Below are 19,598 nucleotides of genomic sequence, written 5' to 3' on the forward strand. Positions count from 1 at the left end.
AAACATTGGGTGACTTTTAGAAGCAATTTTACTCTTGTTGAAAATGTCAGATCACTAAAACCTTATGGCTTAAACACTGTTTTCAAATCAAACAGCTATTGACTATTAATTTCAGAGAGAACAGTGAGAAACATCTGCTATTTATTGCTCTTATTGTGCTCTTTATTACATCTGTTTTTCATTTACTTTTTAAACTGTAAATAAAGCCCTCCATGTGGAGCATTTTATATTCAGGAAGCTAAAAATATTAGTCAGTTTCCTTTTATGAAAATGATGTAAATCAAACTTCCTAAGGGAATCAGATCATTGAAGAAGAAAAAAAATTCAATTGTTAAAAGTATTTAATTGTTAGATACATATGCACTATTATAGAAATCACTAATTTAAACAAAATCTAGAGGAGGTTTTAATTCTTTACAGGGTCATTTTCAGGTGTTGATTTTGTATCAGCACACAACTACAATTCAAATGTTAGAAATTCATTTACAAAGAGATTCATTAGCTACATGAGCATGTATACATACAGGTATTTCAGTGTAAAAACAGAAAATTAACTATGAACAAGGTCAAACATGTAAGTCAAATATTTAGGAAAAACATTCTGTATATTAAACTTAAAAAGATAATTACCAATAGTGGTTAGAGAATGATGAAAATTTGATAAATTTTACATGATAAAAAAGAAAATGAAAGCAAACATCAGATAAACAACAAAATGGACATGAGAAGATAATATACTATAATTTAACAAATTCAGACAAATGCAAATTTTGAAATGTAAAGCCAAACTATTAGTACAGAGGAAAATTGAATGTAGGAGAGAAAAATAATTTCCTAAATATTAGTAAAAATAACACTTGATTTGTTACATTATTATTAAAGTAGACCAGCAGATAAAAAGCCTAATTAGGGAAAGATGAGATCACTATAAAGAATATTATTGGAAGATCAAAGAAGAAAGTGCAATCAAAAAAGCAGGAGTAAAGATTCAGAATAACTAGATTACCAAGAATGAACTGGGAAAACAGGGAGGTTGTCTGGATCATAAAATCATACAGGATGTTGAAGAAGAATAATACTGAACAAGTTTATCATTGATATACTTAGAATGAGACTTATTTGACATTCTAAGGAATTTAAAATATTCTTGCATAATTAATTATGAGGAACATAGCATTCTAGGCGTCAGTTTTGGGAAATATCTAGATGAGGGAGGTACTTTCTATCAAGCAGCTGAGTTCTAACTATTGACTGTAAGATGTGAGTGGTATATCTGAAGTATGATAAAAGCATTCAAAAAAATAAAACACAGAAATCAGATCTTTCAAAGCATCAGTTATTCTGTTGTTTAACAAACTAAGTAGCTAAATAATTTCAGTGAGATAAGCAGGGCTGGAAAAACCATGAGTGAAGAAGGTGTTAATAGAAATCAGAATCTGGGTTTTCCTGGAAAAATCTAGGAACACAGTTGGGGAATGGATTTGGAATATGGAGGAAAACTACTAGAGTTATAGAGGGAAGAAGCAGGTCCATGCAGAGTCATTGTTTGTGGCAGAATAAAGGAGGGAAAATATACTACTTCTCTCCTTTTGTTGGCTGAATCTACTTGAAAGGGCATTGCTAAGGTCTCTTTTGAATCACATGACTCCAAAATGCAGACAAAAAGCAGGGGAAAAATAGAGAAGCGATATGGAAACAAAAAAGTGCTGACAAATTGTCAGCACCAAGATCCTTAAGTGAAGAATATGTAAATAAAATGTGGATAATCAAAATGCTTCTCAGAATATATTATTAATTTTATTTTGAAAAAAACAAAATTATTTTGATTAATGACAAATTAAAAAATGCTTCAGAATATAATTTAAAAATACAAGAAATATTCATTAAAAAATTTAAAATAGACCATGAAACAAGTACAAACATATACTCTGTTTTGGGATATGAAAGAGGAATTCATATGTAAAGATATTTCTACATTAAATGCAATATCAGTCAGTATGATAACATTATTTCTTTGAGAATTTGATAATCTAATTCTATTATTCACGTATAAGTCAAAATGGTAAAAATAAATACATACTCAAAAATATAAGCAACAGGATAGCAACAGGCATGTTATCTTTACAATGAAATAGAGGACCAGATGTATTAGATTAATTCAAAGAGCCCAAAGCTTACTGTCCATGTATGAAGTAGGTAACATTACAGTGAATCCCTAACCCAGGATTTTTTTTTTGTAAGCAGCAAAGAAGTGTTTATTGCCAGCCCTAACCCAAGATTTAATGCTTAGTTTTAATTACCTGCAATCAACTGTGAACTGGAAGAATAAGCTTGAGTACATTAACATAAGATATTTTGCAAGAAAGAGATACTATATTCACATGGTTTTTGTTAGAATATATTATTAATTGCTAAAGATGTTGAACATTTTTTGTATATGTGTTGATTGATTGTATATCTTCTTCTGAGAAGTGTCTGTTCAGTTATTTGACCCATTTATTGATTGGGTTATTTTTTTTTTGGTGTTAAGATTTTTGAGTTCTTTATATATTCTAGAGATTAGTGCTCTATCTGACTTGTGTGTGGTAAGAATTTCTTCCCAATTAGTAGGCTCTCTATTCATCTAACTGGTTGTTTCTTTTGTTTGGAAGAAGATTTTTAGTTTAAAAACTAAGATTTCATCTCCAACCAAAATGGCAGTTATTAATAATATAAATAACAATAAGTGTTGGTGAGGATGTGGGGGGGGGGAAGGCACTCTCATACATTGCTTGTGGAACTGCAAATTGGTGCAACCAATATTGAAAGTAGTATGGAGAATCCTTAAAAACTGGGAATGGAACCACCATTTGACCCAGCTATCCCACACCTTGGTCTATACCCAAAGGACTTAAAAACAGCATACTACAGGGACACAGCCAGATCGATATTTATAGCAGCACAATTCACAACAGCTGAATGGTGGAACTAACCTTTATGCCCTTCAGTAAATGAATGGATAAGCAAAATGTGATATATATATACACAATGGAATATTATTCAGCATTAGAAGAGAATAAAATCATGGCATTTGCAGGTAAAGGGATGAAGCTGGAGAATATAATACTAAGTGAAATTAGCCAATCCCCAAAAACCACATGCCAAAAGATTTCTCTGATTTAAGGATGCTGATCCATAATATGCTGCGGGGGTGGGGAGAAGTAAGTGAACTCTAGATAGGGCAAAGTGGAAAAGTGAAGGAAGGAGAAGGGAGGGGGCATAGGGATAGGAAAGATGGTGGAATGCAATGATCATCATTACCCTAAGTACATGTATGAAGACACGAAGGATGTGACTCTACTTTGTGTACAGAGATATGAAAAACTTGTGCTATATATGTGTAATATGAATTGTAATGCATTCTGTTGTCATATATAACAAATTAAAATAAAAATTTAAACATTAATACATTATTAAAACTCTCCTATTTTTAATTATTGTTGTTAATATTTCATTGTAACTAATTTATAAATTATATCATATCAGAGGCATTTATGTAAAAGAAAAATAATATGTGTAGGGTTGAGTATAATCTTCAGTTTCAGGCAACCACTGGGGTTCTTGGGACATAACCCTTCAAATAAGGTATTATGAAAATATTCATAAGTGAAGAAATCAACAATAAATTTGGCTTGTACATTCAACTCTCCCTATGGGGAACACATCTATTTAATACACTATCTCAAATGTTACATAAAATCAATTGACATTGATTTAATCCTTAAATGAGAAGGGAAAATATCAAAACTTTTAGAAAGTATGACATATTTATGTTTCACTATTGCTGAATAAAATTATCTTCAACACTGAGTGGGTAAAAACAACAAATATGTGTTATTACTCATAGGTTTATGTCCACTAGGAAATTTAACTGATGTAGTGATGCTTAGATGAACTGAGCTGAGATTGTTCCTACTATCTGTTGTCAATGGATCAAACAGGGAGTTAGGTGAATACCAACAGGAGCAATAGTACTGCCTGAACATGTGTCCCAAATTGTCCAGCAGGTCAGCATGGATAGCTAGTACTTAAGTGGCAATATTCCAAGAGAGATGCACGCTGTCAAAATGTTGATTCCACCATGTGATTATGGTCAATGCAAGCCACAAACCGTTAAGATTCATGAAGTAGGGCTGGGGATGTGGCTCAAGCGGTAGCATGCTCGCCTGGCATGCATGCGGCCCGGGTTCGATCCTCAGCACCACATACAAACAAAGATGTTGTGTTCGCCGAAAACTAAAAAATAAATATTAAAATTCTCTCTCTCTCTCTCTCTCTCTCTCTCTCTCTCTCTCTAAAAAAAAAAAAAAAAAAACAAGATTCATGAAGTAGCAAAATCACCTTTACTCATGGAAGAAAGGAGCTGCAAATCCATGTTATGTTTCTGTAGAAAAAGTACAAGATAAACCACAGAGAGAAGATATCTGTAATAAACTAGCAAATGAATTGTTGTACAGTTATATTTAATATTGTGGATTTTGGCAGAACAGATATATGGAACAATTAAATACAAAAGAGAACTTTGAGGCTGACTTATACATACATGGGCATTTGATATATGGAAAAAGAAAAAGACAAAATTTTCAATACAGCAGAGCTTAAAATGTTTGGTTGTAAATACAGAAAGAGAAAAAAGATGTACACTACTTCTCCTCAAACACAAAAATCAATACAAAAAATATCTCCAGCCAAGATCATGGTAGCACATAGATTTTTGAAACAACTAGGCTACAAATTTCACGTACCATAAATTATAGGAGATAACTAGAAAAACAGACATATATGAATAGAGTAACAGACATCAATTCTAAATAATTCAAGTATATTTAAGATACAGAGAACATAAACAACATAAGGTAAATATAATAAATTTATGCATAAATGCACATGTTCTCAAACCTTGACAAGCATATTTATTATATACTGGATGCTCATAATAGAGAATATATCTATCTTTTCAAGGGCACATGGGACTTTTTAAAAAATTGACCAAGAAGATATTTTGAAACAACAGGTAAACATAATTAATTTTTAATATATTAAAATGCTATTATAAAAGTTATCAGTATCTCTAAAGAAAATGCAATACAATATTAAATAATTTAAAACTTTCTATTTGAAAGATTAGAGATACACATATTGGAGACAAATACATTTTTTGGGGGGAGGGGGGTGGTACCAGGGATTAAATTCAGGGTCACTTGACCACTGAGCCACATCTCCAGCCCATTTTGTATTTTATTTATAGAAAGGGTCTCACTGAGTTGTGTAGCACCTTGCTTTTGCTAAGGCTGGCTTTGAACTGGTGATCTGCCTCAGCCTCCAGAGCTGCTGGGATTACAGGCGAGCAGCACTACTCTAGGCCACAAATGCATTTCTTATTAAACAATTATTTTGACTAAGGGAAAATATGACAGTGCATTGTAGATTTAAGTATAGGTACTAAATACTCAGTATATGAACAGGGAAATAAATCAGAAGTGCAAAAGTAAAAGAAATAATTTGGAGAAAAGGGTAAAAACTTGAGAAAAATAATGAAAATGAAGACATGTATTTATGACAAATTTAAGTTTTAGAAAAAAATGAAAATAATCACTTTTGGTTACTCTGAATATGATGCACTGATCATTCATGTTCAATTTCTGTCATTGCTGGAAGACACGGTAATGCTATCTAACTTTTTTTAGAAACCACCAAACTGTTTTCCACAATTGCTGTTTTGATTATTGCCACCCTGAGTGTATATGAAGTGTTTGATATTGAACGTCTTTCTATGTGACCATTGGCCATTTCTTTCCTACTTGGAGAAATGTTCGTTCAAATCATTTGCCTACTTTTTAACTGAGCTGTTGAGTTTTTTGATTGAAGGTAAGAGATCATTGTTACTAAATCCTTAGACGATTTGCACAATTTTTCCCAATTAGAATGTTATCTTTTGATTTTATTGTATGTCTCCCTCTCCTTTGGTAGTGGGGGTTGAGTCCAGGAGTACTCAATCACTGAGTCACATCCCAGCCCATTTATTTTAAAAAAAATAATGTCTTTTGATGCACAAAATAAAGTTTTATGAAGTAAAATTCAGTTTTTCCTTTTGTTGTTAATGCTTTTTGAAGTCAAATCTAAGAATCTATACCAAATCTGAGGTCAAAAAGATTTAACCCTGTTTTCTCCTAAGAATTTAATGTTTTTTTTATTTTATATATTTTAGCTGATAACCCATTTTGAGTTAATTTTTATACATGAAGTACTGTAGGGTCCAACTTCATTCTTTTCCATGTTTTTTTCTAGTTTTTCCAGCACCATATCTTGAAGGGACTATATTTTTCTAATGATCTCAACATCCTTTTCAAGTATCATTGGGTTTAGATGTTTGGATTTATTTCTGGACTCTTTTTATTCCATGATCTTTGTATCTATAATGTCATACCACAGTTTTCTCAATATTGTATCTTTGAATTTAGTTTTTAAAATTAGAAAAAGTAGGTCTTTAATTTGTTCTTATTTTAAATATAGTTTTGGCTTTTATGATCCCTTCAAATTCCACATAAATTTGAGGAACATTCTTTTCATTGCTGAAAAAGGACCAATCTGTTGGAATTTTGATAGAGATTGAATTGAGTCTGTAGATTAATACTGTAGTTAGTATTAATGTCTTAACAATATTAAATCTTTCATAGTATATCTTTCTACTTGTTTAGGTCTTAGTTCATTGCAGCAATGTTTCGAAGTTTCAGAATATAATGTTATAGATGTTGCATTTCCTTAGTTTATGCCTGGTATCTTATTCTATTGGATGCCAGTGCAAATAGATTTCTTGTATTTCCTTCCCAGATTATCCATTGCTAGTATACACAAACAGAAATGATATTGTACTCCAAAATGTGGCTGAATCATTTTATTAAGCATAGCACTTTGGGGGAGGATTCTTTGGGATCTCCTTGGATAATCATCTGTAAGTACAGATGGTTTAATTTCTTTTTTTCCAATTTGGATGAATGTTATTTCCTTTACCTACTGAATTGTTTTACCTAGAATTTCTAGTACAATGATGAATTGCTATGGTAAATGTGTATTTTTATTTTCCTCATGATTTTATTAGGAGAATTTTCAGTTGTTCACTTTTAAATATTTTGTTATCTGTGTGATTTTTGTGTTTATTATATGAAGAGAACTACTTACTATTCAAGTTTAAAGAGTGCTATTATTTAAAAGGGTTTCAAATTTTGTCAAGTGCTATTTATGCATCTATTGAATGACCTTGTAATTTTCTTCTTTTGATCCATTACTTTGGTATATTAAATATATTGATTTTAATTTGTTCAGTCAATCTTTTGTTCTCGGGATAATCTCCAATTGGTCATTGTGTATAATCATTATATTTTGCTATAAGATTGGGTTTTCTAGTATTTTATTAAGAATGTCTGCAATTAGATTCATGATATATATTGGTAAGTAGGTTTCTGTCATATTTGTAGCTTTCTCTGACTTTGGTATAAAGAAATGCTGACGTTGTTGAATGTATTAGAAAGAATCCTCTCATCACCTTATGTTTGTAAGAGATGGAGAGGAATGGATATTAACTAGTCTGGAAGAATTCACCTGTGAAAAGATCTGTTCCTGAATATTCTTCTCTGTGGAGATTTTTAAAGAGTGTTTCAATCTTATTATTTGTTATAGGTTTATTAACATCTTTATCTTCAGTTTGGGCATTTACATGAATGGTTCTGTTTCATATGGGTTATCTAATTTATGAAATAGAATTGTTCATAGTATTCTTTGAAAAAACTTGTTTCTGAAAAATTGGCAGAAGTGTCTCCTATCTTAAATTTTATTTTAATAACTTGAGTCTTTCATTTATTTTCATAGAAATCTCAACTAAAGCATTGTCAGTTTTATTAGTCCTTTCAAGGAACAAATTTTTTTTGTTCATTGTTTTATTCTTTTTATTTATTTTTCTCTTTTAATTTTACATTCTCTATATTATCTTCCATTCTAATCTTCATTATTTCCTTTCTTCCACTACCTTTGGATGCAAATTTCCTGTTTTTGTTCTAGTGCTTTAAGATATAAAGTTAGGTTATTAATTTGATACCTTTTAAAAAATAAATGTAGTATGTATAGCTGCAAATTTTCCTCTGCACCACTTACAGAATTTCATTAGTTTTGGTATGCTGTTTCCATTTTTATTCATCTTAAAGTTTTTTTGTTTGTTTGTTTTTTGGGGGTTTTTGGAGGGGTGGTATACTAGGGATGGAACTCAGGGCACTCTGCCACTGAGCCACATCCCCAGCCCTATTTTGTATTTTATTTAGAAACAGGGTCTCATTGAGTTGCTTAGCACCTCACTTTTGCTGAGGCTGCCTTTGAACTCATGATCCTCCTGCCTCAGGCTCTGGAGCCCCTGGGATAACAGACATATGCCACCACATCTGGCCATCATGAAGTAATTTTTTTTTTCTTGTGAATTCTTCTTTGACCTACTGGTGGTTTAAGAGAGTACTGTTTCCATATTTGTGAATTTTTCTCTTTTCCTTATGTTATTGTTTGTTAGTTTTATTCTATGTGGTTGGAAAATATAATTTGCAAGATTTTAAATTTTGTCTATATTTATTAAGACTTATTTTGTGATCTAATATAAGAACCGGGAGAACAGCTCATGGGCATTTGAGAAGAATGTGTTCCTGTGGATAAGTTTTCTGGATTTGTCTGTTAGGCCCAATTAGCTTATACTTTTTTCATCTTGTTGCTCCATCCATTATTTTAAAAAAATATTTTGAGTTTCTCAGCCATTATTGTGAAACCATTATTTCTCCTTTAAATTATACCAGTTTTTACTTCATACATTTTGTGGCTCATTGGTATGTGTACACACAGTTATAACTGTTCAATATTTTTGCTGGATTGAAAATTTTATCAACATATAATTTTTTTCTTCATCTCTTGGAGACTTTTTTTTTAACTTAAAACCCATTAGGCTTGATATTATTATAATCATGCCACCTCTCTTTTTGTCTTAGATGCATGGAATATCTTTGTTTTAACATTTTGTCTTTGTATATAAAGAAAGTTTTATGTATATAAATGGCAAATGGATCATGTTAAAGCTTCTTCCATCCAATCTGCAAATCTATGAGTTCTGACTTAAGATTAAACTCTTTCATCTTAAATAATGGGGACAATTATGTTATGTGCATTTATGGATATGTTAAAATGAACCACATAATTATTCATAGCTATAATATAGAAATTTTAAAATTAATTACTAGTAAGAAACAATTATTTCTCTTTTAGTCCTTTATTTGCTATATGTCATATTTTTGTTTCACAATTCAGACAACTTTTCAATATATAAATATATATACATTTGTATATGTGATTGTACATATATATACATATATATTTATAATTTTGTAACATACAATATTGATTTACCTTAACCCTTTTCTCTATACATTTACTTCATTTTCCTAATGGCTATCTTGAGGATTAGACTTAGATCTTAGTTGTATGATAACTCACTTTTAAAAAAAATTTTGTTTTGTTTTAGTTATCAGTGGATCTTTTATTTTATTTATTTATATGTAATGCTAAGGATCAAACCCAGGTCCTCATGTATGACCCGCAAGTGCTTTACTACTGAGTCACTACTCCAGCCCCAATAACTCACTTTGAATTATAATAACATGGTTTTGATAGGATATACTCTATTACTACACATCTCTCTTTTACTTTTTAATTATTGTTGTCACAGATTACATCTGTATACATTGTGTGACCATTAGTATGATTTTATGCAACTACCTGTTAAATCCCAGAGGAAAAGAAGAGAATTATAATAAAAAATTACATCAATAACTTTCTATTTACCTTTACCAGTGTTCTTTACTTCTTCTTATACTTTGACTTATTGTCTAGTGTCTTTTCTTGTTTTATTTTCAGAGTGACAGACTTCCTTCATCATTTCCCTAGGGAAGGAATGCTAGTAATTATCTACCCCATTCTCTCTCTCTCTCTCTCTCTCTCTCTCTCTCTCTCTCTCTCTCTCTCTTTTAAAAATATTGAAAAGTTTTAATGTTGTAGACCTGTAAATGTACAAAAAAGCCTTGCATCTCTTCCTTCATTTTGCACTTGTCTCCTTTGCTGTGACTCAGCCACCTTGGATTCCAGAAGCAACAGGTCTGATCAATACACACCTTGTGATAAATTAAAACTCTCTTATTTCTGCTAACAAGGGCTGTCAATCAATCCTGAATAATGATTACGTAGACCAGAGTTTGATCTGGACTGCTTGGCTATGCATACTTCTTATCCTCCTGGTCTATATAATCTGGCAGCTCATGTCACTTATCCCTAAGACAGGGCTAGAAATGATAGTCCCCTTGTTTCCCAGTATAGCTATGCTGATTAAAGTTCTTTTCCTTCTTGTTATCATTAATTTTCCCATTTGGTTTTTGGAGTGAGTGGCCAAACCTGTTCTTTTTTTTGATTCCCAGAGTATCTGGCCTTTGACCTAGGGCTTTGGTAATAATGCCTCTTTTATTTGTTGAAGAATAGTTCTTCCAGATAAATGGTTTTTGGCTAAAAATCCTACCATTCTCTTTCTTTATGCCATCAATAGTTTAAGATGATAATTTTCCTTTTAATATTATTAAGGAGAAATTTTACAGGGCAAATCATTTTTGCTGCTTTGCTGTGGCTTTTGATAGAATGATTATAATGTGTATTTATCTTGATTTATTTGCTTTTATTTTTCTTGGAGTTTGTGGAGTTTCTCAGATAAATAGAATGATGTATTTTATTAAATTTGAAATGTTTTCTCCATTGCTTTAGAAAAAAATTTTTTTTTGCCTCTTTCGTCTCCTATTGTTTCCTGAAAGTCTTACAATATTTGTTGGTACACTAGGTAAGATTGCATACACCCCTTAATTTCTCTATTTGTCTTCATTTTTGTTTGTTTCTTTTCATATTTCTTCTCAAAGTCAATAATTGTTATTATTTTGTCTTCAACTTTACTGGTTCTTTCTTTTACCCTCAAACTTGTTTTCAAAATTATTTAGTTATTATAATTTTAAGAATTTCTATTTGATTCATTTATTTATAATTTCTCCCTAATGGATAATCTATTTGGTGAGACACAATTGTCTTAGTTTTCTTTAGTTTTTTTTGTTCACAACTTTCTTTAGCTTCTAATAAAGTCTTGAAAGCTCTCTTATTATTAATGGTGATAAATTTTAATATTTTTGCATTTATTTAGACAACTCCAGCAACTTGGATATGGAAAATAATGGGATGAAATTTTGACTTACCAAAATTATAGTTCACCATTCCATTGGAATGAGTTGAGTAAAGATATTTTAGTATTCTATAAAGTAACAGTTCTAATTATGGACCATAAAATTCAAGTTTTATTTGAAATAATATGAAGACATGAGAGTTTTCATGTTACAATGAGAAACTGATGGAAGCTATTGGTCTGAAGGATGCCAAATAATTTGGGGGAATAAAATAATGAATCATAAAAGTGGTAGCTAAAAACAACTTGAAAAATAAATACTTTGAAATATTATGTTGATATTGAAGTTAGTGGTAAGAAAATTCATGAGTTATTTAACTAACATGAACAAGTATCTATGTGTGTCCATGGCAAATATTATATCATTCTTACTTGGTAGAAAACAAGGAAACTGAGGTTATGCTCTTGTCCCTAGCACAATAAGGATGTAAAATATGTGCAAAAGTTTAATGAGTAAATGAGGACATATTTCTTGAATATAAGAATTTTGAGTTGGATGAACAAGGACTTCTTGATAGATATATATGCAATTAAAATGAGTATAATTGGAGGCTCGGGAACATGACCTAGAAACAGTGAGGTGCTAGTAAATGGGTTCCCCTGGAAGTTTGGGAAGGAGTCATTGATACACAGTGTTTGTTACTTGTGTGATGTAAGTACCACCACCATGGCCAATTTCAATCTCCCAACATGACTTACTATTTGCAGTGTTAGGAAGAGATGTGTAATGAGTCTCTCATGAGCTGGTACACCAGCTCCAGTCCTTCAATTTCAACTTTTGTTAAAAAAATTAATTAGGTGAATTTGATCATTTTTCTTCTTAATGTTTTTTCTCCCATACTCTAAGGCAAGTAGTTAGTTTGACCAAGTTTAATTTATGGGGTAAGATTTTAAAAGATTGGCCATAATGCAAAAATACAAGAGTTAAAAAAGAACATACATTTTAGATAGGCATATACTCCATTCTTATTTATTCTATTTTCTGATTTTATGAATACAAAATAATGACACATAAAATATAATTATAGACATAAGCAATCAAGGATTAGCACATGAAAGCTAACATAAAAGAACAAGGTTGCAAATTAATTGAAAGGAAAAATAATTGATGATTATCTAAATTAAATTGGAATAAACACTAATAGAATATTCAATATTTGGCACAATCTTTCATAGCCTTCTTACACATTAAATGATATTTTTAGTAATAGTAAACCTATATTTGTGTTATTGTGCATAATTCATGCAATACTTCCAAATACATTTTCTCTTTTAAACAGCTGTATCTTTTTTTTTTTTTTTGGCTAGAGTAGCATAAAAGGATGTGAAACTATCAAATTTATTCTACATAGCAAACCTGACCCTGATAACACAGCCATCTAATTTAAAACAAGAAAGAAAGAAAACAAAAGCATAAGCCTGTCCCACGAATATACATCCAGAATTTTGAAAATTTTAGCATAAGACTCAGCAATATATTAAATTAATATAAAAAATCACTTACTGTTAACTTGGAAATGTACGGATAATTTAACATAATTAAATTTATTAATATTAATATAATAATAAAATAGCAGGGTACAAAAGAAAAATAGTTGTTCTAGGGATCACATTCCCTAGATTTCTATTTTTGCACAAAATTTATTTTTTCTGTCTTCTTTTGTCCCAGTTTTGCTTTAGAAGTATATACTCGCTTGCCCCTTTGATGCTAAGTTGGTCATATGACTTGTTTTGCCAACAGAAAGCAGGGACTAGATATGAGCTGAAGCTTTAAGAGAAGTGGTGACTGATGGCCGTGCCCTTAAGCACACCATCCCTTCTCCAGAAGGATGATCTGCTCTAGTTAGTGACCCTTTTGTCTGGATCCCAAAGTGAGAGAGGTGGAACAGATCTAAACCAAAGCTTAATCTTAGAGTCCAGCTAGACCAGTTTAGCCCAAACCGTATCACATGAACTACAGCCAGGCTGCAAAGCAATGAGCATGACTTGATGTAAGCCACTGATATATTTGAATGGTTTATTATACTGTGTTATACATACTACTCTAGGCCTACGACCTGGGCAAGTTATTTTACAGGTACACCCCAGCTTCTTATTCCATTAGAGGTAAAATAATAGTACACATATAAGCTATTATAGGGAAGAATAAATAAAAAGACAAATGAAGTACTTAGAGTCATATACTATATAACAAATATTTGATAAATGTTAATATCATTACTAACAATGATATATCATTTGATGCTAAAACACATGATAACATTTCCAAAAAGGAGTAGAATTTGTTATTTCTTCAACATGTTCAATAATATCTTTAAATGTGAACAACAAAGTTACATTTTATATGAAGTTATGAACTATAAAATACACAGTGTGTAGACCATCTATGCATTACATTCCATTTAGCATTTAGTTCCCTCAAAATTATCATCTCTCTAGGTGATACTCCATCCTTTCCTTTAAAAGCAAATAATAAATATGTAACCTAGATTTTTTCTTCTTCTTTCTTTGGTTTCTGAGAATCTTCAAAGGAAATATTCCATTTACTCCTAATGACCAAAATATCCCGATATGCATTACATATTTTTTTCTTCTACTAAGGTTTTTCTTAATTTTAAGTGTCGTAATTATTTAATTAAGTTATTAATATTTTTTATGGCTGGTGTATAATTCTTAGAGGTTTTGAAAAACTTTAATTCTGTATAAATGGCAAAGATAACACATTGTAGTGGAAGAGGATATTAAAAACAACCTAGAATTTATTCTTGATTTCATAGAAATATTATCATGCAAACTTGGACACATTGTTTAAACTTCCTCTACTTCTTTCTCCACTTATAAGTTGATAATTATATCAGTGCTTTTCTCTGAAATCCATTTTTTAAAGGATCCAACATGATCCTAAGTGTAAAAACACTTAAAAATGTAAACAAAACAAATATAAAAATATTATTTAACTGAAATTGATACCAAAGTCTATGTTATTCAAATACTCCAAATTTTATTTCCCTATAGATATATTTATTTCTAATTTAGTTCCAGTATTTTGCTTCCCAAAGAGACAACAGTATGTTTAATAATACAGTCAGCAAACAACTTTTAATTACATCTTTTCTCAAGGTGATACAAAACTTCCCTAAGTCCCCAAACAACATAAAATGAACACTAGTAATACTCTATAATCAATAGCTCATTTTTCGCAAGACAAAAAAAAAATGTAAGCTTTTTAAATCCCAGAATGCTTTCCCAGGGTTCAACTTATCCATTTATATAAATTCCAAGTTGGAGGAAGATGTAAATTCTATACAGTAAAACTTAATGGAGTCACTTTGAATTATATGAGTCATTGAAACTGATACTTATTAATGTAGAATCTTCTCAAAATCAATTAGATTAAAATACTGTTTCATCAACCTATGTTTAACCTCACAAAACATTCCTATTTTTATGACTCTTCAAAATTTCTGTGTGCTGAGATTTACCAACTCAAATGTCAACAAGGCCCAGATGAATTAAAAATAACTAGAAAAGGGAAGTGGGGAACCTGGAAAACCGAAGAGTATTAAACTGTAAAAAAGAAGTGGTAGGTAGAGGCTCTAAGTGCTATTGAACACAAATACAAGTTCAAGATTTTTATGAGTTTTTCAAGAAAAGGCAGCAATATTGAAATTCATGTTAATCATCTTGACTATAAATGCTAAAGCAAATCTGATTTTTAATTCCCCAAGCTGTTCAAGCAAATCTCTTGTACAATTCCCCCAATTTCAACTATCATGGAAAGATACTATCTTTCCCTTTGATTTCTTCTTCATCTCAATCATACCCACTCATCAAAGCACTGAACCTGGCTACAGGTTCTCCCTCCCTCACAAAGAAACCCCTCAAATCTAGCTGTGTCATCCAATACCAGCTCTTGACAGAAGTTGTGTTCATTCTCGATCATGAATCCTTGCTCAAGTATACAGCAACAAATGTATTAGCAGTCAGTGTTGCCTTTCATTAGCCTCACTTTGTGAATGATTAATAGAGAAAAACAGAAGTATATGTTTTGAGATGGAAGAATGTACCTAATTTGATGAGGAGGTCATTTCATTCCCTATTCTTTTACATTTCTCAGCATGACATTTTTACAAAAAATAAGAAAGAGTTGTTGACCATCTTCATTCATTTACTGAATGCAACTTGTTGAGAGTCTTCATATGCTGACAATGTGTTATGTATTAGGGATAGAGAAATGATTAAGTCTTACTCTCTTCACATATACTTTACAACATCACAGAGGGAAAAATAATAGACTAATAACTGTGTATGTATCAACCTACTTACATAACTCAAAACCACATAGATGAAAAAGTGTGCTGAGAGACTATTTAATGGGGTACTTTTCTAGATCAAGAGATTATAGAAGCTTACTGTTCCATTTATCATAGACCTATAGAATGTATAGGAGTTAGTTATGTCAAGGAGTAAGATGTCCAGCAAGAGGATATGGCCTAAACAAATTGTTTACATTTTATTTTAACTGTTATATAATTCTTTCCCAGCCCATATAACATACATATTATTTTGAAACCTTTGAGAGAAAGTTGAAGAATTCTGTTCCCTTTAACCCTGAAATGATTATACTTATTATCCTTTTTTGGAAAAAAAACAGTAAAAATGTCAATCTCAATTAAGTTGTATTCAATTCAAAAACTCTCATTCATAATGGAATAGTCTTATTTGTCAGGTCAGAAGAGAATATTATCTTCAAAATAGTTTCTGAACACTTGTAATTGTCTCATCTTTACTTAGTTTGTCAATATTTGTCAAGCAACCAAACTTTATCAATTATTTCCAAGGTATGCTATCATTTTCCTCTCATATTGTGACAATATTCAGGATTTCATTACAATGTGATTCTTTTATAATCATGGTGAGTAAATTATGAGATAAGGTAATTCTTTTATACTGTGACATGCTTCTCATTAAATATTTAAGCTATTTATATCTATTTTTCATATAAAACTGATTTCAAGTAAAATTATTTAAGGTATGCATATATAAATTTTTATTTGATTGCTTTTCTTATTATTTGATTATCCAGCTAGCTACTAGTCCAGATACAGGAGAATAGGTGGCCTTCTATTGTATGGCACCAGGGAAAAAAATGTATTTTTTTTTTATTTCTGTCTAAACAGAGGATGGAGGAAATGCACTTAGATAGCAACTGATCTTGGGATCTATAATTTTCAGGGCTGTGGTTTATTTAAAATAAATTGCATCAGCTAATTGAATATTTTAGTGCTATATTTCAGCCCAAACTTATGCTTTTAGCTAAAAATTTGCATTTAATTTTGAGTTTTGAATATTTAACAAGGTATTCACCATGTCTCTCATCTTTCTCTGAGGAGTAGGACAAGGTGTAGGATAAACACTCCTGGTGGTCATTCTCCTATGAGGGCCTGAATTCAAGCTGACCAAGTCAAATTTCTCTGGACTTCCTAAGATAGTGACAAGACCCAGGCTCTGAAATATGAGAATAACTGGAAATGGTGTTGAACATGTGCCTCATGTATGACTTAGAATGCCAATATTATTAGTTTATTCAAAATTAAATTTACTCAAAATTAAAGTATTCAATATAATAATAAACCATGGATTTGAATCACTCTGAAATGTAAAGGAAGCTTTTAAAAGTGTGTATGATTTGGAGAAGAAAAATGAAAAGCATAGAGAATTAGCACAGGGCCATATTGTCACAGGTATATTTAAAGGCAGAAATAATGAGTTTCTGTTACATGGTTTTAATGATATTTGTATTGCCCAACAATGGATTTGGCCTTTATAATTAAAAATAAAAAATAAAGTTCATTGGGACTTAACTCTGCCTTGGAATTAATATAGCTTAATTTCCTCTTACAATATTTTTCATAAAACTAATATTTGATGTTCTCTACATTTGATTCTATTTTCTTACCCTTTAGTCTGTTTCTAATGTGAAGAAGCTTTTTTGGCTTATGATGGATGCTGTAGGTAAAAAGTTTGTTCATTAAAGAAATTATTGTTTTATAAAAATTCCTTTTTCACTAAGAAGATTTGATTCATGTTAAATATGCACCGGAAAATTATCTTTCCTTTCATGTTTAGGTTCATGGAAATGTGTTACAAAATTGTCCATAACAGAATTCTGACCAGTTGGAGTTAGTTTAGCTAATATATTGAAAATGTTATAAACTGTTTTAAAGGCATATCTGTGTCCCATGCTCAGCATGACCAAACACTGTATTATATTAAGAATTACCCTTCCTTCACTATACCTATATATTTTTCTCATGTTATTCATATTATGGGTGCAGGATTTATAAAAGTACACATTGTTTCTCATAAGTACAAATGGAAAATCTGTTCTTTGAAAAGGGCTATCTTACAAGCAATGAGGAGAGGAGGCCCTGTGTGATCCATATATTCTCATACAAACATATCTACAAAAATATGCATTATCAACTTCAGATATTCGAATCACATCACACTGATGAACATTCTGAAAAATTCATAAAATCAAAGCCTATTGTAATATATGGGTATCATTTCTTTCAAGAGTTTGATTTGACATGTGAGAGAAATTTTAGTAGTAAAAATAGATGCACAGACTGAGAGATAACTACAATGGTTGAAACAGATTGAGCTTCTATTTGTTGTAGGCATTGGACAAGCTCTTCTTAAGTATGTTGTCTTATTTCTTATACACACACACAATTTAATAGTGTAAATTAAGTTTTTAAATATTGCTTTAGATTGGAACACACATAAATATTAATTTGTAAAAACAGGTACATATCAGCAGTATTAGAATTAGACCCATTATATTACAATCTATTTATTTCATTAAGTCACAGTATGGTTGTTCCTCTTCAAAGGAAAAAAATATTGGTAAATTTCCTAATCTGTTGTTAAAACTTCAAAAATATTGACTTATTTTGAGTAAACAAGTTTTCTCATGATCTTTACTCATTAGACAAAAGACTTGAAAGGGATCAACGAAATGGGTTATCTGATGTCAAGTAGACTTCAAGAAATTCAAGTGAATATAATAATATTAACATAATTACACAAAGAAAATGATAAAATACAAAACCCTACTCTCCTATTAATTTTGTAGTTTTCATAACATACATTAATTTTTAAAAGAAAAATAATATGAAACATCACCAACCACTTTATTTCTTACCACTGGAAGTTTTGCAATAGAAAATATTTAAAGCTATTTATATTAATAATTGGCACAGCATTTGAAAGATATTTATTAGAAATGCCTAAAACCTGCTTTATGTGGAGAGGCTTATGACTGATTCTTATATCTGTCTTCAATTTAGAATCACCTACAGAAATTTTATAAGTTGCCATTTCTAAAATCCAAAGTCCAATGGAGAGGAATGGAGCCCAATGTGTAAAACATCTCCAGATGAGATGGAAGTTTAGGAACCACTGGTCAACCAAACAAATTGCTATCTGGGGAAGATGTAAACTACTAGAATACAAGAATACAAGAACGCTAGTCTGTTTTGTAACGTAATTCCTCCAAATAGAAATTGGACTATTTTCCCCCAAAGGGTCCAACAACTGCCCTCCACAGTACAATATAGAATCAAGTGTTTTCCTAAACTTTCCAATAATACCCTCTTTAGCAAGCATTTTGTTTGTGAAGAGTTGTTAAAAAATGAAAAAGGAAAAGAAAGGATAAAGCAAAGTATCAAAGTAGTGGTCTATTTCATCTAAACATTAGACATGAGATCACAAATAAAACTGACCTCATCTAGCACAGTGAAGATCTTTGATATGAATTGGATACAAATGTTTGTCCCATTAATGGACTTTAAAAAGTAAAAAAGTCTTCTCTTTCCCTATCTTGCCTATTGCCCTAAATTAATCATTTTTAGAATCAGTAGTAGATTAGTTAAGAAAAATCAAAATATTTGAATCTAAAAATATTAAAATATAAGAATAAATTAAATAAAGTAATAACTAGAAGTTCAAAAAAGGATTAGGCACACTTCTCATGTCATAGGATGAGTCGGAAAATGAGTCCTGCTATCACATATCTCTTTCCTTGGGTAAATTACAAACTTGTAGAATTCATTTCACTATTTCGGCCTCCTTTATTGTTATTTATTTAAAGTAAAGTGTCTTAAACATTATAAAGCACTATAAAAATGAGATATCATCATAATTATTAAAGAAATCTCTACCAGGGCCTCTAGTAATTTAAGGAAAGCTGATAAGGTTC

This window comes from Marmota monax, unplaced genomic scaffold (assembly GCF_021218885.2).
Source record: "Marmota monax isolate L192 unplaced genomic scaffold, Marmota_monax_Labrador192_F-V1.1 WCK01_AAM20220418_F8-fsc00009, whole genome shotgun sequence".
Taxonomy (NCBI): Eukaryota; Metazoa; Chordata; class Mammalia; order Rodentia; family Sciuridae; genus Marmota; species Marmota monax.